Source organism: Syngnathoides biaculeatus, chromosome 3 (genome assembly GCF_019802595.1).
Source record: "Syngnathoides biaculeatus isolate LvHL_M chromosome 3, ASM1980259v1, whole genome shotgun sequence".
NCBI classification, from domain to species: Eukaryota; Metazoa; Chordata; class Actinopteri; order Syngnathiformes; family Syngnathidae; genus Syngnathoides; species Syngnathoides biaculeatus.
In genome coordinates, this window is record NC_084642.1 from 7,798,201 (window position 1) to 7,824,457 (window position 26,257).

A 26,257-nucleotide genomic window follows, 5' to 3' on the forward strand; every position below is an offset into this window, starting at 1 on the left:
ATATATATTTATAGATCATTCAGTTGACTGCAAAGCTTCTCCGAGCTCGTGCGATTTGCATTTGACCCCAACCGCAAGCTCGCGCAAATCACCCCTCAAGGGTCAAAGTTCACGTCTGGACAGGGATGGCATCACAAACTAGCCTCAACAAATGCAGAGGAACATCTGCTGTGCGTGCGTCACAAAAAGCTGTCCCCTCAGAGACCTTTTGCAGCGCCCAAGAGCCTGGGAACGACCCAAAGTCGAGGCAAGTCCCGCGCAGCGATTTCGAGTCCCGAGTGGACGCAGCGGCAAGAGTTCAAAACATCGCAGGGCACACAGAGTTTGTTTTGCTGACATCTCTTCTTCTTATTCACACCAGGAAGTATTCTCAAAAAAGAATTTAGTACTGAATGCGGATAAATGTACATCTGCCAAAATGTTTGTGGGAAAGACAAAACTGCAAATTTGGACTTCCCCTCTCAAAAACTTTTTTTTAATTTACATTTTAATTGAGTTGTAAAGGTTACAGGCCACATTAATGGCAGCAAAAGTTTTTAAATTATTTACCTTGGTCCCATTCATTTAGTGTCACAAATCTGAAGATGTGCAGACATTTTTTACATCTACTGTACATAAATGATATGTTAAAGTCAACATTGTTGTGTTTTATTGTTTTTAGGCTTGACTATTGAACAGGGTTAACTTCTTTCTACACAGAATGTTAAAAAGGTGGGATGTTTAAGGTGGATCTTCCAAAAAAAAAAAAAAAATGCCTTCATCATTTCACAAGTTTGCAGTTCAGGGATTATTAACAGTATTTTTCCCCCTTTGGCTTTCGGGAGGAAAAGAGATTTTTGAATGCGCATGAATGTGTAAAGCACATATGCAATGCATTACGCCTCAGTAGTAGATTTTATTATTAGGAGTCATTTTCCCACACAAATTTAAATGCATGTTCAATAAATTGCTGTTGCTCTTAATTGTAGACAATTTATGATTTCATGTCAGCTGTTTTGTATAGGGGGGAAAAAATTCCTTTGAAATACCAGCCAGCCTCGGGACAATTAGTGTGTCAGAGTCTGTGGGTTGCAATTAATACAAATGGGCCACGTACAATGTTAGGACAATTATTTTTTGTAGCCAATCACCAATTTCAAAATAAACCGCTCATTGACGGCGTTTTGGGTTGTCAGAACCCTTGCAGGCAAATTGCCTTAAACGGGAAACTCGGTGGAACGGCGTTCCCTCAACCAACTCTTAAGCAGAGCTTGCGAACGGGATTCAGTCGATCTCTTAACACAAGACTCATCACGTGCCACATTAAACATGAGCGCCCTGACCACCCCTAAATACTTTCGCTCGGCAGCCTGACGCTACGCTTGAAAGGAAACATCGAATGAAGTCAATAAATGGATCAATAGCCGAGGATGTCTGCGCTTGCCCCGCGGCCCAAGAACGACCATGGTACAAATCCTCCTGGCCTGGGTCTCTGGTCTTCGTTCGGTATTGCCACCGCCGCGGGACAGTTGACGCACACGTCTTCTTTTCCCGTCAGACGTTGTCGCAGTTGCTGAGTCTTTCTAATGTGCGTCTGACGCGCACCTGCTGGGACCAGGGTTGCATGGGTGCACTCTCCTCAATGACGCCATCAATCACTCGGTTGGACTTTTTATGGCCGTTTAAACACGCATTTGGCCGCCGTTACCCTTCCGCACAGCCAGTGATGCCACGCTGGTGAGTGGAGCCGGGTTCCCTCACTTTCGGTTCTGTCAGAATTAGGGAGGCGTGATTTGATTTCGGGGAGTCGAGGCAATGAATGATTTATCAACCACGGAACTGCTTTGAATGCAGGCAAAAACTAGCGTTTGTGTAATATAATACTATAATTATCAGTAACGTTTTTAGCACGGTCCTGTATGTCGGACATGTTTTTTGGAGGTTGTTGCGACAGGATTCTTTGTGGTTTTATAGCTCCCATCTATTAACAGAACAAAATGCCCAACTTTCTATCTTTTGCCTTTATTTGTACTTTTCCGCCCTCTTTTTAGGATCTAGTATTCCTTTTGCGTGGTGTGGCATTAGACTTATTTTGGGGACGCTCGTCTAGGATGCTAGAACCACAAGGAGCTTCACCCGCAACATGACGCCAGATGGCAACAACTCGGCGAGGAATGCGTCCCAGATAAGCAGAAGGAGAACAGCCTGCGCTAAATCGAAGGAAAGTGAAGAATTCAAAGCAGACATTTCCATGTACTTTTTTAAAAAATTTGTAAAATACCTGTGAATCATCCAGGTCATTTCTTCTTCAGGGCATTAAGTCGATCGCAACTGTGGACTGTTCCGCATGGAAGTAAAAATGTGCCACCTGAATTTGAATTGTAAACCAATCACATTTTCAATAGTTGTAATTTCAGTGTAACTTTTCAATGTTAACAATTCAACCAGCTACAATTCGCTGTCTAAAATTCACCCTCTGTGCAACCATGCAGGGTTACTTCAGATCAGAACCAAACAGCCAGCCAATCCAGTTACGCTTTCTTAGTACGTGACGTCACGTGACTAAGAAAGCGGGACTTCGATTGGCTCGGAGTTCGGTTGAATTTTAGACAGTGAATTGTAGCCAGTTGAATTGTTAACATTGAAAAGTTACACTGAAATACAACTATTGAAAATGGGATCACTTACATACATTTCAAATTCAAATTCTGGTGGCACGTTTACTTCCATAGTTCCAGTTGTTTTTGAAGACATCCAAACAGGTGTCGTCAATTTATATTTATCATTTCCTTGTTAAATAAAATAATTTCAGCATATTCACAGCAAATTCATGTAATTCAGCAATAGAGAGGCATCAACCGTTCTTTAAAAAGTCTTTCAAAAAATAGGTCTTGGATGTCATTTCATTGCAAAACCAGACCACTCCAAGAAAAAGTTTCACATTTTCACATTACTAAAAAAAATGACAATGACTTGATAAATGTTATGCTTTATGGAAGGAAAAAGTATAAAAACAGACGAGTGTAGCCGAAGTACAGTCTCCTGACCTCAACCTTAACTCAAATGAAACCTCAATCCCAACCATTCAAAAGGAGACAAACCACGCTGATTGGCAATTATCGTCTCGGTTGTCTCCGCTACCCTCGAGATCCTGCCGGCCACCACTTGACCATGGGTGAAGGCTTCTTTGTACAATGTGCTGACTTCAACTTAAAGGACTTGTTTGGTTTCACAGGGAAACGCGTGGAGCGATGCCGTCATCGGCCGTCCGCTCGTAGGCCCGCTTCTTTTTTCGTTTTGCCACTTGTTTGGCTTTTGTGCTTGAACTCGTTAAACGGGACAGGGGATTTGGACCGTTGCGAGGTGACGCGCAAGGAAACGAAGCAAGGGATCTTGGCATACGTCCGTTGTTTGTTTACATTCAAAGAGCCAAAATGTCAATTTCAGCATGCAGGCACCCTCATGATGGTCAGTGGAAACCTCAATTGTGTTCCACTCTGTCATCTCATCTTGAGTGACTATTTGGAATGAGAGGGAATAAAACTAGATCGGAGCTATTCATGAGGAAATAATTTGTATTTGGTTCTTTATTATGTCTTAGGTTTGATCTTATACACGGCACTTTCTTCAGCATTCATGATTTAAATTTAGGTGAGCTAAAGTGACTGAAACGGTGCTATTTTTTTTTGGCACACCTGATAATGTTCAAGCACCTTGTTAACACCTGGAGGAGGGGGGTGGAACCTGGCATCTAACCCCACACGCAGTACATGGCTACCGTAATTCCCGGCCTACAGAGCACACCTGGTTACAAGCCTCACTGAGTACATTTGTAAAGGAAATACCATTTGGTACATACATACGCCGCAACCGTGTAAAAGCCGCAAGTTCCCACATTGAAACAAGATATTTACACAGAAAGACGGTACACAAAGAGTTTGGCGCTAATGCTAGCGCTATTGCTAACAGGGCCTGTTAAAATAAAACTTACCGGTAAATATCACTGAGACATGCCAGTAACAGAACAGCAACATGCTAGCACAGCACTAACGCTAGCGCAGCGCTAACAGGGCTGACAATAGTCACTTCCTCGGCACATGTATTCCACCGGTCTCATTCTCACCTTTTCCGCTCGAGTGCCCCTTGCAGCCGTTAGGAAAACTGCACAAATTAACAGCATAAACCGCAGGGTTGAAAGCGTGTGAAAAAAGTCGTAGCTTGTAGGCCGGAAATTACGCTATTTAGAATATTGGTAAAAATGTTTAGATATTATTTTCCTAGTACAAAATGGATTGCCAATATGGTCCTCATGCACTAATTGAATAATGGACAAAATATTAACAACACCTCTGGGCCGGCCAGCCTTGTGAGGCCCATTTGAGTGGAAGCACAACTCTGTGAGCTCTCAGGTGAGTTTAGTAGCAGACAGAGCTTCTTTTCCAATTCCCTTCTCATTCGCACCTAAAATTGAAAGCTGACAAACGCAGCCTTAATTACATTCTTCCCAATCACAGCTTAAATGTAACCTTGTGCCCGCCGTCCGCCCGCCCGCCCGCCCTTCGCTGCCAGAGTGAAGTGCAGCGCAGCCTCCAACAGGTCTATACGTCACCGGAGGCAGTAGACGTATGGGAAGGAGACAAGATGGATTCGCTTTGTGTATGGGACACACGGGTATGCGAATTAAGGAGCGCGGTGCTGCGTCAGCACCCAAAATGCAAGCAGATCAACAGGAACAAACAGGGCAAACCTTCCTCCTATTGACCCAAATGTGATTATTATACAAACCCTCTGCCCCCTTCCCATCCATTCTGCATTCCAAGATGTCAGACATTTATCATTTCTATATGTTTATATATAGATATATATCAAGTAAAGCCAATAATGATTCATCGCTCGGCCAAAGAACGACTTTTATGACACATTTTAAGATAATTGCTGAACACTGACAACAAAGTAGAATTCACTTTGATCATTTGACTTTTCCTGATTTTTAGGCTACCCGGCGACTCGCGGCTCTCGTCACGGCACGGACAGCCCGCCGCTGACAACTCGGTGGGATATATTGCATAAGATGGAGGCTTTAGGTTCAAACTCAGAGGGACGTGTTGGCATAAAAAGATTCTCCATGAAGTAGCATCCATTTTTTAGCATGGTGTTGTTTCACAGACATGACATAGCATAGCATGTTTTTACCACTATTAGCATAGTTACAGTACAGCAGACACACCCATAGAATTGTTACATAAAAGAAAATGGCTTATTTTTCATAATTTTGAAGCTTCATTTTACATACTTGTCCATTTTCTTTCATCGTTCAATCATTCTACTTGGCAGAGTAGTTAAGACTACTCTGCAGTGTGTCAAACCTAAAACACATTTTCTCTTTACAGGGATTCAAATTCTATTTTTATTTCATGAAAAAAATATAAATAATACAAGAAAATGTGCTTCAAAATGATATTCTTCCTCCATAGATATGCTATAAAATAAGAAATAATTTTGACTAATCTACTTTAATCACTTAAAATTGTCCAATTATTGCAGTATAAGCACAAAAATATATGAATACTTGTGAAATGAATGGATATGAAACAAAACAAGTATCATTGTAATCAAACAATTTGAATGTATGAATAATTGTGATCTTATCTGTGCATCAAGTTTTAACATACACTTTATTTAGGTAAAAACTGCAAGATTGACATGCTGCATTTTTACTTTTGGTGTTTGAGTTTGCAGTGAAGTGAAAGTGCAGCGCTTCATACTAAGCTACTGTATGTTTGTAATATTTTGGTCAATATTTTAAAATGTGCACAAAACAATAATGGCTACAATAATAGACATAAAAGGGGGTAATATAAAAGGGGGTTTTATATATATATATATATATATATATATATAAATCTGCTATGGCCTCTCAGTGCATGCAGTTTATAATCTGTACAAATAAAAATACAATTCCAAAGTCGAATGTAATTTATTAAGGAAAAAGTTTCATGGACCACTTCAATCTCCAACTTTCTAATAGGTGACTGAATATGATTTTTGAATGGCGTATATTATCTAAACGTGTTTGCAAGCGCCGTGTGGAGGAAACATTTCTGCACGTGTATAAAATGTCGCCGTGTTCGCCCTTCTGCCTGATTTCGGCGCTGTCGCCTCCTCGAGGCGAAGAAACAAACCCGGGGGGAAGTCGGGAGGAGGCTGCCATCCGCGCACAGCTATTTTCCATCCTCTCTGATCACATGATCGGGCTGACGCCGTCATGTCCTCAAAGCGGAGGGAGGGACCAAGCAGTATGCAGCTCGCCGCCATTTTGTATGGCTACCTGGCTGCTTTTGCGCGAGCACCTGACTCGTTTGTTTACCGAGCGGTCGCAAGCGTTTAAGATGCCGCGGCGTGACGCTGTTTACGCGCGATGATGCTAAAAAAAATAAATAAATAAAAGAGCACAAGCAGGTGGTGCGGAGTATCACGCTAGAGCTGGCTTTGAATTTCATGTCACGCGCCTCCCCCCGTTTGGCTGTCCCGGTGACGGAGACCCCTCTCCTCCCCGCCATCCGCCATGTGAGAGCCTCATATGGTGCGGTCAAATTGCTGTCTGGCTGAACATGCCTTTGCCTGTCCAGACTTCATCAGAAGGATTAAAGAAGGGGATCGGGGATGGGGGGGGGGGGGGGAATGATAGTGGGACAGTTGCAAGCACTCGCCTTGCATCCGCGCATCACGCTCGTATACAAACGTGCAATGACAGGGACGCTTTTTTTTCGCTAGGAAAGGTGACCAAAGGAAATTACACTATTTTCGACGGCAGCTTCCTAAAAACATTTAATAATTTAAAGGAAATAAATGTTCTGTGGGTTTTACAACACAGAGAAGTGTTAACAATCCTAATCAATGTGAATGACAAAACAAAATGAAGTCCAGGATTGAGGCTTCCGCTAATCGCTCTGAAATTACACCTCCGTTAGCTGACAAGTGTCAAATACCTCCTAATAAAGGATGCAACTTTGACTAGCATTTTTTTATGCCCACGTTTGAGCCGAAAACATAAATATGGCCAGAATACATCCCATCAGGTCATCCAGGGGCTTTCTACGCTGCAATGACAGGCACTACCCACTAGTTTGCTTGTGAGCTAGCAGGCAAAAAAAAGCATCAGAAAAATTGAGACGGTGGAAAACAGGTGACTGACTACTATATAGTTCCGGCATATTTTCAGCTTTTATCTTTAAGCATCCACCATGTCTTCTTTTTCTTTCGGCTTGTCCCGTTAGGGGTCGCCACAGCGTGTCATCTTTTTTTTTTGTATCTAAGCCTATCTCGGGCATCTTCCTCTCTAACACCCGCTGTCCTCATGTCCTCCCTCACAACATCCATCAACCTTTTCTTCCTCATCCTTTCATCCTCAGCACCCTTCTACCAATATACTCACTCTCTCGCCTCTGGACATGTCCAAACCATCGAAGTCTGCTCTCTCAAACCTTTTGTCTCCAAAACATCCAACTTTGTCTGTCCCTCTAAGGAGCTGGTTTCTAATCCTGTCCAACCTGTTCACTCTGAGCAAAAACCTCATCTTCATTTCTGCTACCTCCAGTTCTGCTTCCTGTTGTCTCTTCAGTGCCACCGTCTCTAATCCGTACATCATGGCCGGCCTCACCACTGTTTTGTAAACTTTGCCCTTCATCCTAGCGGAGACTCTTCTGTCACATAACACACCAGACACCTTTCGCCAGCTGTTCCAACCCCGCTTGGACCCGTTTCTTCACTTCCTGACCACACTCTCCATTGCTCTGGATTGTTGACCTCAAGTATTTGAAGTCGTCCACCCTCGCTATCTCTTCTCCCTGGAGCTTCCCTCTTCCTCCTCCGCCCCTCTCATTCACGCACATATATTCTGTTTTACTCCAGCTAATCTTCATTTGTCTCCTTTCGAGTGCGTGCCTCCATCTTTCTAATTGTAAAGCATGCACAATGTATTAAGAAACAATTCACTATGCAGCATGAGTGGTGCAGTTCTCTTGATACCTACTCAGATTTTTTTTTTTTTAAAAGACAAAATGTGACACAGTCAGCAGGAGGGAGAGGTGCAAATGTTCCTGCCGAGGTAGGTTGTTAAAGAGTCCGAGATTTTGGGAGCAAATGATTGCAGGATATTAAGGAGTAATGGAAGTCACAGCGGGCCCCTGTGACACATTCCCACATGCTTTCATCGTGACACTGAGAAAGGTCCATTACTCGCTTTAGCGGCGCTTGCATTATTGCCCCGAAAGACGCACGTTGGAGGGAGACATGTTAATTCTGACGCTGGGCGATATCGTGTCCATCATCACAAACGGCCAACAAAACGAAGGAGGGATGCGACAGAGGAAAAGAAATGAGAAAAAATCCAAAGAATAGCACGAGCGGTTCAGCGTCGAGATCAATTCTCTATGAGTGCATAAGGATGAGATTTTTTGTTGTGATCCCGCTAAATTCAGGTAAATAAGTCTATATTCTGCGCTTTATTCTGGGATTTGCCAGACACAAGGTCTGGCCCTGCATTTGAGACAACAAAAGGCAGTCTTGACATCTTGCCCAGCCAGTAGATAATATTTGCTGTTCAGAGACCGCCTTTTCTTTTGTTCCAGGTTCTTATAAGCCCAAGACACTTGAAATTTAAACTCAGTTCAAAAAAAATATTATTTGCCACAGGGCAAGGTAAATCTCTTGGCAGGACCTTTCAAAGGCTTGCCCTGGGTTTGTTTACAATTGATCTTATTTAAAAGTGGATTTTTTCTTTTCTTTTTTTTTTTTTTTTTAGGTTTTGTTTTACTTTTCAAAGACTTACTTTGTGATCTTATAGGTTAAAAGGAACAATGGATCTGTTTTGTTACTCATTTAAGGAAACGGTTACATAATCAACAGATAATAAAACCGCCCGTCATGTTACACGGCCTGTATTTTGTTAAATCAAATTCGCATCCAAGGTAACATCTGCCACTGGAGCAAACGGAGGGACAAATAAGCAAATTAATTCAGGGAGGCAAAAATAACCCAAGTGAGCAAGCAAATATATTCAGCTGCCAAAAAAGGGGAATCGCTGAAATACAAACACACACTTATGTACACTCGTATCTTATAATGAGAGCCAATGTTGGCTATTTATGTCTTGTTGATTCAACAGCATGTCTATTACTGTTGTGTAGAACTACACTGAAGTTTCTGAATCTGTGCCCCTCTCATGTCATCAAAAATAATACAATATAACTAAAATACTGGAAACGCCATCGTCCACCCCTCCAAATGTGATAAATTAGCATACTAAATGCATTCAAGTCAATGATTACAGTCACTGTAAAGTAAAATGCACTACCACTTTTATCAGATCGATCAAAGACTTTCCCCCCTACTCTATTAATATTGTGCACACAATTGAATGCATTACTAAAAAGCAGTGGCAACAAACAAGTGGTAATTACAGGGAAAAAAATTGCATCAACACCAAAATGTAATGTAAAAGTTTTGTGGAACTTTTTTCAACTTCTTTTAAATACCGTAATTCCCGGTCTACTGAGGACCCTTTGTTATATGCCTCACCCATTTGTAAAGGAAATACCATTTGGTACACAGCCGTGTAAAAGTCGCAAGTGCCCACATTGAAAGCCGCAAGTGCCAACATTTAAACCTACATTGAAACAAGATATTTACAATGAAAAACGGTACACAGAGTTTAATGCTAACGCTAGCGCCGTGCTAACACAAGCTCCATGCTAACGCTGGCGCCGCACGAATGCTAACACCACGCTAACAGGCTGGGTAAAAAAAAAAAAAAAAAAAAACATACCGGTAAAAATCACTGAGACACGACAGTAACACGCTAGCGCAGGGCTGGACCAGTAAAACTCACTTCCTTGGCACATATATTCCACCGGTCTCACTAACTTTCCGCTCCAGTGCCCCCTTGCGGCCGTCAGATAAAATGCACAAATTACCCACATCACCACATAAACCGCAGGGTTGAAAGAGGGTGAAAAATGTCGCAGCTTATAAAATGGAAATTACAGTAATCATTCATACAAGGAAGTGATGAAATTATAACCACATTGTCAGCGATAACATTGCCTTTTCCATAACACACACACACTGTAGTATTCTTGTATTGGTGAGTGCCTTTCAGGGGTGTGGCCTAGTGAGTGACGTCAGGAGTTTGGACTCCATCTAAAGCTCTTTTACAGTTTGAGCGTATTCTCCAACATGTCGTTGCGACTTTTTTACATTTTCTATTTGTTTTTTGTTTGTTTGTCCCATTCAAACTATTAAAAATGCATCAGCAACTGTTGCCCCCCCCACCCCTCCTCTACTTAACTCGTGTATATCTAAAAGATGAGCATTTCTAATTTTGCCTTGTAAATTGAAAGGTTTGTAAATTGGGCCGCTCGTAAGTACCGCTCTATTGGCATATAAGAAAATAGAATTTAATTTTGAATAATGAACTTGCCAGGTTGGCATTGCGATTGAGAGTCACTTTTCAACAGCAAATGAAAAAAAAAAACGTTTGAGCTGTTTTTATTCAGTTGTGTTAGTTTAAAGTTTTAATCCATCAAACCATTCGAAAATGTGCAATTCCTGAAGAGAAATATTACATCAAGAAAGAAAAAAATGCACATGAAGCTTATCTTTTGCTGTGAGTGTATTTACGGTACACTGTACATGTACAGTAAATTAAGTTGCATCTCATGGTACCAAACCTGTCAAAATCAACGAACGATTCAAAAGTAGTGGACTTTATGAAAAATGTATCAATGCTTCTGTGATGGTGCACAGCGGCTGACAAGTCAAACGAATTGCAAACGCAACAGCCAAACTGAATGTCGCCACAGGAACAAGAAAAAAACAATGCAGTGCTGAGGTAAACAAAGAAGCAGACGTATAAGCAAAATTATTAGAAGACATGTCGAGAATATCCAATTGCTCACATTTGGGAGAGTGACTATATCATGACATGGCGGTCTGTTATTACATGGATTACGTTCAGACAATATTTCACAGTCGTTCACGGGGTTGCACCTGCTAAATGTGTTGTCACGAAGACAAGGCGCACCGGAAGTAAGCATAGCATTCGTTCTAGTTACCCGGCGGCCCAACGGGCTTAAAAATTTTCTAAAAGTGGATGTTATTCATCTTTAGCATTCTAACGTTGTTCATTAAAACGTGCGCAACTTCTGGATTTTGTTACTTTGTGCGTCAGTAATGCAAGTAAATCGAACAGATTATTTCGTCGGAGGAAAGGGAACGTTACTTCTGGTGTGCCTAAATGTCGCTGGGTTGCGGATTGTGGTGTTAGCATGTTCATCGTGTGTTAATGGCCCTGCGTCGGGATTGAACGTGTGAAGTTGCGGCCTTTCCAATGGATTGTTTTCGCCGACGTCACATTTGTTGCTGAATTACCCACACCCCACTGCGCGCCGCCATTTAACCTCTCTACCGAACACGTACCAGTGTTGTAGCCTGCGGAATGCCCTCGTTACCGTTTGGGTTTCATGGACGTCTCGGGACTCAATTACACAAGAGAGGACTTTCTAACCATCACAGAGCCTTCTTCTGACTTTTTTTTTTTTTTTTCCCCCACAACGCTCCCCAATTCGCCGAAGCTTTTTCCAAAGTTGCTCGTCGATGTGCTCTTCAAAGCCTCGCGATCCGGTACACAAGTCCGGCTGCGTAAGTGGGGACATCGTCTTAACACTTCCGACGAAAGACTTTGGAAGTTCTGCAGCTCTGTGCTTCACGGAGACTTGGCTTTGTGGACGATTGCTCGTTAACCTCCACGTGTCGTGTGTGATCGTGTCGCCGAGCTAACAAGCTTTATCGATCCTCTTTTCAGAAGGCCAACATTACAGTTAAGATCCGTTTTTGTTAGTCACTTGGAAGATTCGAGAATTTTGTGCAATACTGTATTTGCTTATTCTTTTGTCTTTCTGCAACTGTCGTCAAATTTCAAACAAATGAACATTTTGCTTTGCTTGTGGTGAACTAATATAGAGGTTTTACTTTCTGAAAAAGAAACGGAATAAATGGAGTTTGCCTCGATATTAAAAAAATAATAATCCACCGCCTTTTGTTTTCCGTGTTAGCATACAGGTAAGTTCTCCTCCTTCGTGATTTCTGTCACATAGAGTAAAAGATCAAGGGCACAATACTGCGCCTTTGTGACGCAGTCTTGAGTCCCATGATTTGTGTATGCCAGGTAGCCTAATAGTCAGTCTGAGTCACGGAGCTCAGGGACAGAAAATGGCCGCCGTTCGAGGCAGCACAACGGGTGACGTCACGTGAAAACAACCCATACGCAATGCAACCAGAGTTCTCTTGAAAAAGTAATCCGAAAACAGAAGACTTCTTTTCAAAAGTAACTGAGTCACTTTGCAGATTACTTGCTTTGAAGTGAGTTAGATTATGTTACTTTGTTACATTTAGCAACTGCTGAGAGCACATTAGGAAGAATTTAAATTTAAAGAGTGATACAACATAGACAAAAGTAGTACTGAACCATCAAAGCTAACGTAGCATCAAACACAGCATAGCATGCTACCTTCATCCAGTAATTGGTGTCAATTTGTATTGTTTGTTGTTCATTTTGCCAGTAGTATTAGAACATAATTGTGTTTACGTTGCACATTTAGTTTATTTTCATTAACACTAACGGCAGGGTCGGTTTGGGCTTGATGTGCGGTCGGTCGCGTCTTCAATAAATGGAGTTTGAAACGTAATGTTGTCCACGTTGTGTATGTATGAGTAACAGAGCTCAGGGATCAAAAATGGCCACCGTTCGAGGCAGTACAACGGGTGACGTCACGTGAAAACAGATAGTTGTGACCCGTCCGGGCCAATGTTTCTATTAAGAAAAGATTGATAAAGGTGTGGCGGGACGCCAGTAAGATAGTAGCAACGTTTTCTAGCATCTCGTGGCTTGCTGAAGCTTGAAAGAGGCTCCCCCCGGGGAGGGGGGGGGGGGCGCTCTTCATTTCCCCTTCGAGGCTGCGCAGGTTAACGTGTTCAGTTTGACTACCTGATCAATAGCCGTAAAAGTATTCATCACGCCAGAGAGACAACTTTTGGGCCCGCGGTTGCACCTCCCAGGTAAAATCCAGCAAAACTAACAACCTGTGCTGAAATTTAACACGCAGCAATGTTTTTTAGGTTTACTTGTGGTTGGGTTTTTTTTCTTTACATGAGAAGGTGATGAAGGCGGCCACAGGCGGGTATCAAGTGGACTTTTCTGTACCTCTTTTGTTCTTCGGGGGAAGAGGTGAAGTGAGTCCACTCGCACGCATCCCGAAAATGCCCCCCTGAATGTTTCCTCGTGGCCCCTGAGTGCGAGTGTGTAATGGGGCCTGGCAGAATGCTGGTTAATGGGGAGCACGGGAGAAGGAAGGGGATGCGGGGGGGTGTACGCCTTTGAGATGTATTCATGTTCGTGGCGTGGCGCCCGGACGCCGGGTGACACGCCTTCGTTCCCGCCGCCTCGGGCCAGGATTAGGCGAGCGGGCAGCCCGGCGAAGCCCGGCTGTAGCGCGGCATCATTTTCATATTAAGCTCATCTCATCTCCACGGGCCTGACGGCGGACAGGCCTCCTCTCTCTGCTGCTCAAATTATCCTCAATTACTGGGGAAAGGCCAGGCCAGGGGACGTCACCTAACCTTCACCATCTGTTAGGTTCAAAGTCGCCTCGCTCGGCCAAAAGCCCGCCTGTCCCCCAAACCTCCCCCACGTCGACCTTTCCGCCTAGGCCTGCTCCTGCGCTACCCGCCCCCCGCTCCGCATCTATCCACCTATCTTCTCCTGATTGGCCGGCCGGCCCCTCGCCGGACACAGCTGGGAAGTGCGTGTACGCGATGCACATTAAGGGAGAAAAGGTTATGTCACGTTCCTTCGAGGAGATGCGAATATTCAAAAGTACGCACGCGCCGTGCGGCAAGCGTGCGTGTCAGCACACGGGTGATGTAGATTTCCTCATGTCAATAGCACAATTTCAAGTGCTCCTTAAAAAAAAAAAAAAGTAATAATAATTACAATGAATGGAAGGATTTTTTTAATAGCCTCTATCGCGTTTTTTAATTTTAACTTGTAATAGCTTCACAATCACCAACCACAACATTCCGACCTCTTGCATAATATTCTGTTTATCACGTAGTGTTAATTTGAAATTTTCTTTATGACTGTGGTTGCGGTGCAGATTATTACACTATTATTATACTATTATTATTACATTACACTGTTATTACCAAATATAGTTCAACAGCTTTAAATTACAACCACCATATGAAAATGTTCATCACTGGTTCTCCGTTTTACACCAAGTACAGCAAAAAAATTAAATATGTATTTAAGTATAAAGTACACTGTACAAACATCGTGGCCATCATTTAAAAATACAGTGGTATAATAGGGCTAAGTGTTCAACAAAAACAAGACGTTATTTACAAAAAAAGAATATTAAGTATAATTATAAACCACTGCAACACATTACTAGCATCATTTTTAAACATTAACATAGCACTTAAAATATTATCTGAAAATGAAAAAAAATAATTCAAACAAACAAAAAAATGGCAGAACCTTCTTGAAGTTTCAATTGAAAATGAATCATCAGAAGCTCAATCTAACTTCATGGTTAAATACAACTGAACAGTGATTTTGTTTTTCGGGGGGGGGGGGGGGCAGAGGGGGTTAACATTACAGCCAGCCCACAGAACACATTCTGAGCATCACTGGTTCAGTTAATAATACTGACGCTGCCATTCTAAGATCAACATGATTCAACAGTTCTTCTTTAGGATGTCAATAGATTATGTCAGATTGTTGTGGCTGGTCAGTCTATATTTTTAAATTAAATAGTTATTTTTTTTTTTATTTATGGGTTGATTGCTAAATGATCTTAAGTCACTGTTGTCTATTTTGGGGACTAATAAATACCACACAGGCCAAGGATCAGATTTTTTTTTCTCCTCTTAATATGAGCAACATTTTCCTTATTTTGGAAACTCATTCATTTTTCCATACGTGCAGCAAGCGAGTAAGATGCCGCCGTCGATATTTGGGCCTGTGCTCTTCTGGGTGCCATTTTAGCTTTTAATAAAAGATGCCTGTGCGAGAGATCCTTTTAGTGCTTTAGTGAAAGAGTTTTTTTTTTTAGTCTTTGCTTACCTGTGCGAGCTAACTTGCCTTTAATTAAACATTCATCTATATTTGAAAGCACGCCTGTGAAATATTCACGAGCTCTTATTTCGGCGATGGGCGAATGCGCCGGTTAATAATGCAGGCGCTGTTTTATGTTTGTTTACAGCCGGTGTGTTTTAGCGGCTCCAGTGTGTCCATTTGGGCTTCGCAGGCCGCCCGGCCGGCCGCACAGAGGCCCCCGGTGGTGGGTCATCTGCCTTTGAAAATAACTTTTAATAAGGCTGCTGAATAATAGATGCGCCGTTGGCTAAAATCAAGCAGGGAGGAGCACGCTTGAGGACAGCAGGTTGCGCAGACAGACAGCCAGCGAGCGAGCAGGGCCCAGACGCTTCCCGCTCCATCATCATCACCATCATCGTCGTCAACAGCCTCCTGCCTCAGCCCCCTCGCCAGACTCCCCGAGGTCAGAGGTCACGGACTTGACCTCGCGGCCCCAGCCGAGAACGCTCGCTTGATTCGAGGTGTAATTTGGGGGATTTATTCGGCGGGGCCATCCCAGGCAGCTTTCTGCCTCATTATCCGCGACTCCCGTTTTTTGGTCTCATCAGCACAATCGTCACCTTCGTAAGAGCAGCCAATCGTGTGGCTCCATTTTTACAGGATGAAAAAAAAAAAACTATCGTTTCTCCTTAAAATGTATACTTTAGGGGGAGGGGTGGAATATAGCCGTCTAATTTCATAGTGTTTATTTATTTGATGTTATTGATTATTTATCCAGATAAGGCAATAGAGAGCGGATTCTCATTCGCAATGTAGACCGGCGGAATAAAACAAAAACAAAACCATATACATACAATAAAAAAAACGTGGTTACTTAAGACACTACACATCATGCTAAAAACAGCTGCAGTGGTCTATACATAACCCCTTTTAATTTTTTTAAAATGTAAATGTACTTCCTGTATTTGTATGAACTAATATTCCTACAAGTAATTATCCTTTCCTCCTCTGTTCATTGATGAGTTCTTAAATACAGCTAGTGATTGTGTTTGATTGTATAAAAAAAAAGCGAAGAATTATTAAAATAAACCAAAAAAAATGAGATTCACAAACTGATTTGTTTGGTTCAAGGTAAAAAGAGCCACAAATGCTATTTTTTAATGACCCACAAAAAGATCTAATTAATAACCAGTTCATTACCACCAACAAAAACACGTCAGATCACCTTAAGTGCACATAAAAATAAGATTCAAAGTGCATCTTTTATTTTTCTTTTGTTGCAGCAGAAGGAAGCAGTATTCCTTTTCTTTCCTTTTTTTTTTTTTTTTTAAAGAGAACACGCTCGCGGCCTCGGTTGCAGCTAAGCTTTTCCAATGCGTGTCACTTACAGTATAAAGTGGAGTGATAGCTTTCATATGCAAGCTAAAAAGAGTGATCATTACTATATGTGCGCCTCCCACTAAGTGGGTCCCTGTGGAGGACAATTTTGGTGAGATTTTCGCCTGATATGAAACGAGCCCCGCATGCATTAATATTACATTACAAGGCTGACTCTGGCACAGAGCGTCTTCTTGCAGGCAGGTACGCAAGAAGGGTTTCTCATCGACGTCTGCTCGTCCTCTTAATATTACTCTCATCAAAGAAAACCCCGGGAAAAGAAACGAGAAAAATTAGGATTTTTCTCTTTTAGCTTTTATTTGGGAGATGATTCAAATGGGCAGCGCGGGGCGATAAAATGCGTATTTAGGTCACACGTGAAAGGAGACAAAATGCCGCAGGAAAGGCGCCTCAACTGTGACACGCATGGGCGGCAGGGCGCGCGCACCCGCGAGGATGTGACGGGTGCACGCGCGCGTACAGAATGCGTTCTTATTCTACTTGGAGGGAGAGGAAAAAAATGAACGCAATTAAAAAAAAGAGAGAGCAACCCCTGTCCCACAAAAAAATATTAAGTACAAAAAAAAAAAAAAGCCCATTTTAATTGCATGTTTCCCATGCAGTGGGCACCGTGCCACAAATAACACGCACAGACAAACACACGCGCACATATCCGCGCTTGTCACCAAAAGGCGCCCGGGGGAGGTCGACGCGTGCTTCCGTGCCAAAAACGTGTCCCCCCTCATTTGAATGTGAAAGCAGGCGTGCATGAAGGGCCCTGTTGTCTAACACACACACGCCAGCATGTCTTTTTTTTCCCCCCTTTTTCTTTTTTCAATTAGCGCCACCGCCTCCCCCTTTCCCAAGCCCCCCGCCCTCCCCTTCAGCGCCTAATGGGGGCTAATTTGGCATCATTGCCGATTAATAGGCCGCGTTAATTGGCTCTTCCACCGGAGGAATTTGGCAAGCGATCCGATTGGGAGTGACATGTTTATTCCGTCTATTTAACATTCATCGTATTCTAATGGGACACTTGTTTGCTCGGATGGCATAATTAGGGTGATTACCGCAACAGGCTGGCAGCACGCGGCTGGAAGTGCGACGGAAAACACGTTCCGATCCCGCTGTAATTAATTCTGGCATGATAACGTTCGAAGAAAAACAGCAGGTTTGGAAAAAAAAATATATATATATATGCACAGTCCTGGATAAGCATTGTTGATGCACAGGCCTTGCACGTGATTTCCCCCCCCCCCTCCACCCCGTTAATGTAATTCACCCTCCTTAAAAGGCAAAAGCTAATTGTGTGCATTTTGTGAAAATATAAATACAAGTAATCATTTAGAAAAACCACATTGTGGTGGCAGCATTTAATTAGATATTGTTGCAAAGTGTGTTTCAACGTTATTTCATTTCATTTTTACAATCTGAGCTCAAATCTAATAAGGGTTGTTAATAATCAGGAAAAATAATATTGCTACAATAATTATAAAAAATAATAATTTCATTAATTAAGCATACAAAAAAGTGCTATTTATTTTCTTAGATATCATGACATCATGGCCATAGCGACATTTAATCTCGAGGCCTTACACGGCCAAAAGTGATCCGTGCAGCAAACACAAATAGAAATATCGATGCAGGATGTAAGCGTATCCACTGCACCGAAGCCCGTTGGATCAACAATCAATCAGCATTTGTGAAACCGAATCCAGACCAGGCAAACTTAGCACCAACTACTCCTAGAGCACCCTGACCAGAAACGGGCCTAAAAGTGCGTCATTACCGTTCCGCCTTAAACGGATTATTCCATCAGGGCCTGAATGATATGATGCCAGTCCTTGTGAAATCACACAGTACAGGTAAAAATTGGAATCGTGAAAATCTTAATTAAAAAAAAAACATTTAAGAGAAACTATGGTGCAGATTTTGTTGGGAGGTTTTTGTTTGTTTGTTTTTTGTCAGAACAAGAGTGACAGCAGCTTTCCAGAGGCCACACGGGGGCATATGGCTCTCAGTTGACCCCCCCATCCGTCAGACCCCTGCCTTGCTCAGCCCCCCCCCCCCCCCCCCGCCGCCGACCCCGGTGAAGTTCAAGGTCCCGGCAGCCCCTGACCGGCAGACAAGAAGATGCGTCCATTTTGAAAGCGTTTTCACAATAATGTCTACCTTGGCTATTTAGCTTTTAAAACACGATTAATGTTTGAATGTGGTTTGCTACCCGTGCTAATGATAGAAATATTGTATTTTAGTTTTACATAAAGTCCTATCAAAATATGTAGATTATATAATATTAAATTTCGGAATGCTATAGTAAAAAGCAACAATTGCACCATTAAAGGCCCCTTGGTTTCATTTGCATGAGTAAGATAAAGGGCTCACAAGTAATATATTGTAAATCTAGCCAATTTTAAGTTGCTAAAGTTTTTTTTTTTTGGCAACGTTTCACAAAATATTTGTTTTGTTTTTGTTTTTAATTCAAAGCACAAGAGAGTCTGGTTGCCAAAATTTTATCTCTGTGCATATAGACTGTGACCTAATGACTGAAAATCTAAGGAGACAAATATATAATTAAAAAAATGTGACATTACATTTAAACATAACTTAGATAATTGTGCTTGCAGGATAACAAAGTGGTTTAAAATAAACTCACTGTTACAGTAACAGTGGTTACACCGTAGAAATTAAAAGGGACTTAAGATGCTAAATAAAAAATCCACTTCTATTTTAATTATGTTCTGATGAACTCCTAAGTGAATATTCAAATACTTTTGGTCGAACAATCATTTTCAAACAATTAAAAATTATATCATTCAATTATGCAAGAGTTGAGGAATGATATCACTCATTTCAAAACTCCAGATCTGTAAATAAGGAGCGCATTTAATTTACTCAATGTGTGTAATATTTATCAAGCGAAACATTGGTAGTAATATAATTAAAGCACATTAGGCATGACACATTAATAGTATATTATATATATTCTGCATGCATTAGGGATGACAAAATGGCGCCTTATTGTTTATGATCCAAAACAAACACTTGTGTGTGTGGAGGGGGTAGAAGGATGAAAAAGATCCAATCAGAGTTCAAATAAATGATTTTTTTTTTTTTTTTTTTTAAGGTCAGGGAAGAGAGAGAAAAGGGTGAGGCGATGATGCAGGAGCGAGAGGATGCCGGGTGGTCCCAGGTGTGTGTAATGACATCAGACATCCTGCGTGCGCACACTGGAGTAAGAGATCCAGTTTCCTTTTTAAGGTCTCGCCATGAGAGGCAGGTCATGGCCAGTCGCCTCCTCCTGACACGTAATTGCTGATATTGATTATAGGTTATCATCTGCTGCGGGCCATTTGGAAGATAATGCTGCAGGGGTTAATTTGTCAGCCATTAACATCCTGCTCCGCCGGGTATGAACATGTAAATTAAGTTTGAAACAACATCGAAACGGGCCACTTAGCTTCATCTAATAAAAGGAAATGGATGGACGTGATCCAACACCTTACACGAGGCGTGTTTGTATAAGCCGTGGGACATTTTCTCTCGAAATCAAACCCCTCCTGATGTCAACCTATTGGACTATACAGTACATATTGGTACCCTCCTCATCAAAAAATGAAAGCGGCATTTCCAGTAAACGCCTTTTTCCCTTTTCACCAATCTGCAAAAACGCCGCGAGTCGCGTTAAAAGCATGAAACGAGCGTTTCAAAACCAAGAGTCACTTTCAACTTTGCAGCTGTTTCTAATATTTTGTCGTTGGATTTGCCTCTGTCATAAGATGCAGTGCGGTTGTACGCCACTGCAAAACTACAGGGTCAACCGTCACAAAACTGAGAAGTTTTATATTACTGTCAGAAACTAAATTTAAAATAAAATAAAAACATTCTAATCAGCTTTCTGCATACGCTTGAAAATTTTTTTTGCTTGAGCTCTGCATTCATTCTCAGTCATCCAGGTAATAGTACTCAACAAAAGTTGAATCCAGGCAACTGGACTTTTCCAAAAAACGTCCCATAACAATTATGCATCGAGGCTAACGAAGTGTCTGCATTAAAATCTGTGGGAAAAAAGACCGACATCTGCAGCCTTGATGTCGGGTCAACGTGTTGTCAAACGTGTTTGCAAATGCAAAGATCTCGCTAAACACCTCGGGGTACGATGCAGCAAAACGTTGAAACGCCGTCAGACGGATTTAACTGCCTCACAATCATCACCGTTGTTCACAGATTTCTCCCACCACCACCCCCTTACCCCCACCCACCCTTTTCTTTTCTCAGCAAGGAATCGCACATCAAATACACAAAAATCACAGAAGAGAGAAACGCGGTAACCTTTGAGAGAGTCGATCAGAGATGTGCAAGCAACTAGTACAGCCCAGAGCAGTAAAGACAACCCACTTGTACTTCAAAAATGTGACATTTGCCACCTCGGAGCACCAAACATGTCTCTCTAAGTCTACACCTGTAAACCTGCAAACCCACACAATGTAGATCAAGAGCTTTACTTGCTCAAGCAAACACTATTAAAAGTTACACAGTAGCCTGCCTCTGTCAGTGTGTGTGAAAGTGAGAGGGGGGGTAGAGAGAGAGAGAGAGAGAGAGAGAGAGGAGAGAGAGAGAGGGAGAGAGAGAGAGAGAGAGAGAAGGAGGGGAGTCAAAAAGTGAGAGTGGGTGCTGGTCATCAAATCAGTCAGTCACTAACACACAGTTGGTGGATATCACCAGCAAAAAAAAAAAAAAAAAAAAAAAAAAAAAGGGGAGGGAAGGCCCACATACCTGATCGCAGCAAAGCGACAACAGCGGGGTCAAACCTCCACACGGCCTGGTGTCACTTATCCTCCCGGAAAGACACGTCGTCCCCTCCCGAGGCGGCGCTCCGACTATCGCACGGTAGCAGGATGGAGGTGAGCGGCAGGAAGAAGGGAGGAAAGAGAGGGAGTCAGATCCGGCGGCGGGCCCGTGCGCACCGCGACTGGCCCACGCGAGATTGATCGCGCACGCTGAGGCCTCTGCGGCGAAAGGTGGGGGTGGGGTGCGCAACTGTCGGGAGAGCGCCACGCTTCGCCTCGCACGGGGGACACGGACGGTCGCGCGCGCACGTTTACGTGTCGCACAAGCTGCGTTAGCATTGGGGCTAACGCCCGCGAAAAAGCGCGCCGCGCGTTCGTATGTCATCACCCGGCCTGATGGAGGCCCTCATTTGCATGCGCTGACAACAGCCCGCACATCTGCTCAGCACAGAACGTGTGCTAGCTCGCGGGGCACCTGAAAACGGACAGCCAAAAAAAAAAAAAAGGTCAAAAGGCTCGCAGGGGGAGGAGGAGGCCAGAGGACGGTGATTACTAACAATGGACCAAGAAAAGAGACGCATATGAGTGGCGGGAGTGCGCCGGCATGGTCGCCGAACCTTCAAGGGGGGGTGACTGAGCGCAGGCTAATCTCATGAGTGCCTTATAACGCACACACACACACACACACACACACACACACACACACACTTGGAATGGCAAACAAAACCATAGTCATAAAATCTTACATTTGCAGTACTGCTTTGACAGGTGTTAAGTAATTGAAGTATAAAAATCTGGTAAAACTGTTCAGTTCTTAACATTCTATTTAATTCCGTCATTACGGTATGTTTTTAAGAAGTGCATCATTATTGAGTGCTAGTTTTGTTTTTTTTTTTTTAAATACAAACTGTTTTTCAGGTGGTTGGTCTCGATTTTTGTGTCATCTCAATGCGGGAAGACGATTTGAGACTTGGGTCTTTTTGCGTTTTGACTGTAGACAAGGAAATAAAATCCGCTCATATCTCAAGGCAGCACTGCATGTGCATTTAAAGCTGCCATCACTTACTTCAGCCTAATTTTCTTATTTTAATGAAATATTGGACTGCAACCGTCCATTACAAGTCAAATAAACATGAGGCCGGGGAGAGATAGGCGGCGGTGATGATGTTGAAAATCAATTTGCATTGCATTAAGCAAATATAAAGGCCAGCGGTTGAGTTCTCCAACAGCTTAGAGAAATCACATTTCCCCCAAATCAAGCGTCCCATTCAGTCATCTTCTCCGGGCTGTCTCAGTCTGCCTGGCCCACTATGCAGATTGATCCAGACGGACACAGAAGCCCAGACCTCCAGTCACCCCCCCCCCCCCCCCTATAGACCCTCTGGCTGAACTTGACTCCCAGTCCTACAGATGGGAAGGAGGAACCTTCACCTTTGGTGAACCTTGGGCTGTGACATCCTCACCCCACCCCACCCCCAACCCCACTGCACCATCCAATCACATTGAATTCAAGTTGCATTCCCAGCAGTTATCAGCACGGATACGTGATCAATACTGGGGAATGATCACACAAGGCTTCCTCAAACACTGTGTCGACACGTGAGCGTTGACCACAGAACGTATGTCCGCTCAATGGACTGGAAAGGAGCTGCGACCCAGCGGTGAACCCCCTTGCAGAGCATGCAAACAAGCAGAGCCTTCTTCATGATCCACTTTCTCAGAAATATCCATATATATTTTCTCATACACTGAAATATTTTTCCACAAATCGAACGCTAAATTGTCCATAAAGTAGGCCTCGTGATTGACTCGCAACCGATCCAAAGTGTATCCTGCTTCATACTCCAAATCAATGAGGTGCAATAGGCAACTAAGTGGCTTTTTCCCAAGCATTTCCACAAGGTTTGAACCCTCAAATTTTCCAAAAACGTCTTAGGCGCAACCCACACCGATCGACGCAGTTGAATCCAACTCACGATAAACAACGTGGCAACATGAAGCGATTAACTTCCTGAAAACGATCGACGCGCTGCAACTGCGTCCCTCGATCTGGTTTTGAGGCGCCGCATGCAATATGCTGTACTCCATTGCATTTTATCGAACCACAAAAACATGGCGTGCTTGTCATGGAAGGAGATTGCAACAAAGACAGGAAGTGGGGGGTGACAATCAAGACAAGAGCGAGGCAATATTGGAGGATTTTGGCAATGACTGCCCACTGCATTTTGGTGACTATTTCTTGCCACAGGTAGGTATGAACTTATTATATAATTTTAATATATATATAACATTGTCAAACATACGGTATTTGTACAGCTTGGGATTGCTGCAGCAGCCTTAGAAATGAAAAAAGAAAAACAAGATTTGGGGAGGTCGAACCCAAGCATTGATTGAGCAATTAATTAATTGATCAAAAAAGAAGTGTAGTAGATTTAAATCCCACAACTACGACCTGCAGTAGCTTCGTCAAATGGCGGCCAATGGAGAGAACATTTGGATCGGAGGATTGGTTTATGAATTATTCAGGTTAAAATGTCACTCACATTATCCATCGGAACCCCCCCCCTTCTGTTCCATTTTATTTTCAACCTTTTTATTTTTTAGTTGAATTTTTGAAACATTTAAATCACTGTTTCATAGTAAACGAGCTGAGGGCAGATTTTACATAAAAAAAATAAAAGTTGAAGGGATGAGGAAAGAAGTATGTATTTTTTTGAGAATTTGGAGTTTTAGTAATCTTTTATCAATTCTGTTTCTTAACTGGGGTGAGGGAAACTCCCCCCCCCCCCCCTCTAAAACCCAGCCTTGAAGGTTGGAAACTCCAAACGTAAAACATATAACGTCTTACCATTTCTTGTCATATTCAGCGAGTCCTTGCTCATCCTTTTGCTTTTGTTTGCTGGTCTAAATGAATTTCCACCTTATTTTGAAAAGCGCGGCATTAACCGCGTACATTTTCCGAGGTCAGCTTTTCCTGAATGGTGGATTTGCTGCTGAAAGCAGGGCCATTTTAATGATATTCTGTGTACCAAAGAGGCCTTCAACCTGCGATATCATCTCTTTTTCTTCTCCATTGTACCTGCATATCCACCACCTTCTGAAAGAAATTGCATTCATTCTTCGGGGGGGGGGGGGTTAAAAAAATGCAGGAGCTGAAGCAATTTCGGCAGAGGTGTTTTGATAAATGTAATACAGAAGAGAAGGCTGTCAATCAAAAAAAAATATAATGCCTAATTTGACAAAGCCGTCAGACTCAACAAAATCACAATGTGAATTTCAAACGAGACCTTTTTTTCCTTTTCGCGTGCGCAAGACGTTTAAATTTGTAGCTCACTTAACTCAAAGGCCACATCGCCGGAATTCAACCTGCGGAAATGTCGCGATAAGCAATCTGCGTATTATTTCATTCGAACGGGGGGAAAAAAAATAACAAAATCAAAGAAAAAAAGCAACATTTTGAAAATGAATATAAATTGGTGAAAGGGAAAGGAGGCCGTCACGTCTGGTTCTTTTTGTCAAATAGATTTATGTACATAAAGCCACGAAGATGCAGGGGGGATCATTATTCAGGGAGATGACCCGAGAATGGTGTGGGACTCTTCTCTTTGACTGAAGGCCCATCATAACTATAGCATAAGGTCAAAGGTCTCAAGGCCCCATAGGAGCCATCAAGATCCTCGAAATAATCCAAGCGCTCCGCGGGGGGCGCTCATCTTCGGTCCGGCGGTCCCGCGTGAGCGAGCCGCATCTGTACCCGCGTCGGGATCTCACGTGCGCTTTTGCGGTTTTTCCAGACTTGCTTATTTGCGATGCAGATATGATCCGCGGGGCGGACGATGCGGTCATACATCCTTAAGTAGTGTGTGTTAAAATGTGCACTTAATAAAATATTTCTGGGGCAGGGCGCAGTTGTGCTCCCCGCGCTCGTTAGAGGTCTCCGACCAGCTTGATAAGTGCAGCTCTGTTCCGTGATGATTTATTAAGGCTGGGAGAAGGGGAGGGCTGCCCGGTCCAAAGCGCCTCAGGACACTCGAACCGCAGAGACATTTGAGGGTAAAGGCTCGGAATAAGGGGTGCCTCTGAACAGATTTACATCATCCAAGATGCATTTGTAAATGAATTATGGAAGGCCAAATGAAATACATCAGAGTCTCGCAAATTTGGCTTCGTTCTGCAGGCCCCGGATCTTTTATCTACTCTCGCTTCCTTCTGATGCGCTCGTCTGCATCGCCGTGAGGTAAATTCATGGCCATTTGGTTCTTATAGTAAGCCACTAATGGATGGACGGGAGGCTATAAGGGATGGCGTTTAAAAATAAATGCAAGAGTGATGGTCAGATGTGAGGAAACAAACAAGCCCGACTAATTGACAGCTTCGGATGTACTACTGGAGGACGGTTAGACGGGTCCAAGAGGGAACGCGGTGAGAAAATATAGATTCTTTACAGGTCGACTCGCGATGTCTATCGCGGATCATTTTGAAGTTTCAAGCCACGCTGCATTTAAGTGAAGAGCAAGAAAGACACGCCGCTTTTCCACACCACAATTCCGATTTGACTCAGATAAAGCTCATTTTGGGGCAGTCGGTTTTCCATCTGAAAATAATGCGACTTGCAACCGACACGACTCGCGAGCTTTCAAAATTCGAGCCGTGGCTTGGTTGATTTTTTGTTGTTGTTGTTGCTTTCACATTGACCATAGTGGATAGGTTTCCAGTTACGCCATCTTGTGTGTCATAGAGGTCAGAGAACACAGGTGATAGGTGAAGCGTGAAGTTTTTTTCTCTATCGTTAATTTATCCGATTGGTCTAAGGACTGTAGTCTATCCATTGAAAATGATCCTCGATAGAGCTCAAAACATCATGAAAAGCAAACAAAACATTTTGGATTTGCACCAAACTGTCTAAGATAGACAAACAGCTCTTCTTAAGTGTGTCAGAATATGGCACTAACATGAA

At 42.9% G+C, this 26,257-nt stretch overlaps 1 protein-coding gene across 6 annotated transcripts in view; it reads right to left on the minus strand.

Annotated features, from left to right (window-relative positions):
* Positions 1-26,257, minus strand: part of zfhx3b (zinc finger homeobox 3b) — a 418,235-nt gene that overhangs the window by 280,368 nt on the left and 111,610 nt on the right. For 4 of the 6 annotated variants that reach the window (XM_061813993.1, XM_061813992.1, XM_061813995.1 and 1 more), the window contains one exon: positions 21,287-21,390. The exons of the other annotated variants lie outside the window; for them this stretch is intronic. The gene's annotated coding sequence lies outside the window, so the exon portion shown is untranslated. The remainder of the gene's footprint in view (positions 1-21,286; positions 21,391-26,257) is intronic. 6 annotated transcript variants of the gene reach the window in all.